The sequence below is a fragment of the Grammomys surdaster genome, unplaced genomic scaffold (genome assembly GCF_004785775.1).
Source record: "Grammomys surdaster isolate TR1022 unplaced genomic scaffold, NIH_TR_1.0 124828, whole genome shotgun sequence".
NCBI classification, from domain to species: Eukaryota; Metazoa; Chordata; class Mammalia; order Rodentia; family Muridae; genus Grammomys; species Grammomys surdaster.
Window position 1 is genome coordinate 250 of NW_021619771.1, and position 2,422 is coordinate 2,671.

Below are 2,422 nucleotides of genomic sequence, written 5' to 3' on the forward strand. Positions count from 1 at the left end.
AAGAGATAAGTTCCAGAGAGGGCCAATAAACTACAACCCAAGGTCACCAGCCCTGGAGGGAAGGAGAGACCTTAACCCAGACAAGCAAGACCTGAAGTTCCTCAGCCTGACTCAGAGCTTAATAAGACATGCCAAGACTAAAACAGGGGTCAAACACCCAATTCAGGGCTGTGATTGGGGCCAGTTCCCAGATAGCAACACAACCCTGCCAAGACTAGGGGCCCAGGTTTCCCCAGGCCCTCACTCTGAGGTCCCTACCTCTACTTTCCCCAAACAGAACAGAAAGAAAGTTACCAAATGGCTGTGGTTAAGAGAATTCCTGACAAGTTAAGGTGGGCACTGGGCTCCTAGACAAGCCTCTGCCCCATAGAGTCCTCCAAAAGTCACAGAAGTCTTGCTTACCTCATTGGTGCTTACTCCTTGGGGACCGGAAAGCAGGCCAAAGATCAAGGTGATTGCGCCCGGGACCCAACTGTCCTGCATCCTGGCAAGGGAGCCACTGAGCTTCTGTGTGTAAGGACAGAGAGATAGGGCAAGACCTTTCCAACTTCTCTCCACCTATGGGGCCCAGCCTCCGGCTAGAGGCGGGGTTAACACACCGGAGTTGGGCAGGACCAGGGTTTTGAGCCAAGCTGGAGAGAAGTGGGGAGGAGCTGGCCTTGCTTGAGTGTGAGGAATTGGGAATCCAGAGGCTGGAAGACACTGATTTACCAACTCTGTAAGTTGGATGCAGTGGAGCAGTCTGGAAGTCCCTCTGCTGGGCTGAAAGTATGATATAATTAGTGAGATCTGGGTCTGCTAGGATTAAATTAATAATAATTAAAAAAAAAAAAAAAAAAGCCGAGCGCCACTGCTTCGACCTCTGCTGCCGCTGCCGCCGCCGCCGCCTAGGGAGAGAGGGAGCGGGAGAGGAGCCCATGCCGCTCTGCCAGGAAGAAAGATGTTCGCCTGCGCCAAGCTCGCCCGCACCCCTGCTCTGATCCGAGCTGGATCCAGAGTTGCATATAGACCAATTGCTGCATCAGTGTTATCTCGACCAGAGACTAGGACTGGAGAGGGCTCTACAGTATTTAATGGGGCCCAGAATGGTATGTGTCAGCTGATCCGAAGGGAGTTTCAGACCAGTGTAATCAGCAGAGAGATTGATACTGCTGCCAAATTCATTGGTGCAGGTGCTGCAACAGTAGGAGTTGCTGGTTCTGGTGCTGGTATTGGAACAGTCTTTGGCAGTCTTATCATTGGTTATGCCAGAAACCCTTCACTGAAGCAGGAGCTATCCTGGGATTTGCCTTGTCTGAAGCTATGGGTCTCTTTTGTTTGATGGTTGCGTTCTTGATCTTGTTTGCAATGTAACAGAAATTACTGCCTGAAATGTTGGCATTCATAGTAATTACGGATGTAATTCTGTGTATCTTGCTGTGACTCCGAAGACTAGTACTGGTGTCATGGAAATATATGTTATTTCCAAAGTCATTTCATTAAAGATGGAAACTTAAAAAAAAAAAAAAGCCAGGTGGAGGTAGCACAAGCCTTTAAATCCCAGCACTCAGGAGACAGAGGCAGGTGGATCTCTGAAGCTGTCTGGTCTACAGAGCAAGTTCCAAGAGAGCAGAGACTACACAGAGAAATCCTGGGGTCTGGAGGCTCCACAGTCTGGGGAGATAACAGAGAGGTTAAGAGCAGTTGTCTGGATCGTCTGCTGACCTCCCTGGGCATCAGGCATGTGGTGCACAGATGTATGTGTAGTCAAAATACTCAAACACAGAAATAATAATGATTATAATGGTAACAAAGCAGTCATAAAACTACTAATGTTTAAAGTCAGTATAGTGCAGGAAGTCGCAAGATGGGACAATGAGCCAGCAGCTGACAGGACACACCTTTCACGTGGCTGTATTCCCACTATTCCATCTGAGAGGGCAGGATTGAGAATTCAAGGTCAAGCATCTGGACCCTGAGTAATCATGGCCCAGCAGAGGTTGCTTATGGGAAACATGCTTCTCTCACAATTGGGGGGGGGCTGAGTTTGGATTCCCAGCACCCATGTAACAAACTGATCGTGGTCACACAAATTTATTAACCCAGTGCTGGTGGGTGGATCCCAGAGACTCCCTGTTCAGCCAGCTTATCTGAAATAGTCAACTCTGGGTTCAATAAGAGGCTTTGTCTTAAAAATAAGTCAGTAAATAAACAAATAAATAAATAAATAAATGTAGCAGGATGGAAGAGAAGAGGGCATCTGGAGAGCCCTCTGACCTCCACATGTAACCTTGAGTGAGCATACACATGGATAACACATGTGTGGACTGGCCCAGCTTCACTGCTGTGATAATTATCCTGACAACAAGCATCTTGGAGGATAAAGGATTTTATCCTGCTCACAGCTCAAGCTTAGGGTTCATCCTGCAGGGAGGCTACAGTA

General features: G+C 48.1%; 1 pseudogene; it reads left to right on the forward strand.

The window, feature by feature from the left end:
- The first annotated feature begins 926 nt into the window (after positions 1-926).
- LOC114636704 lies at positions 927-1,494 on the forward strand (annotated as a pseudogene).
- The last annotated feature ends 928 nt before the right edge of the window (positions 1,495-2,422 follow it).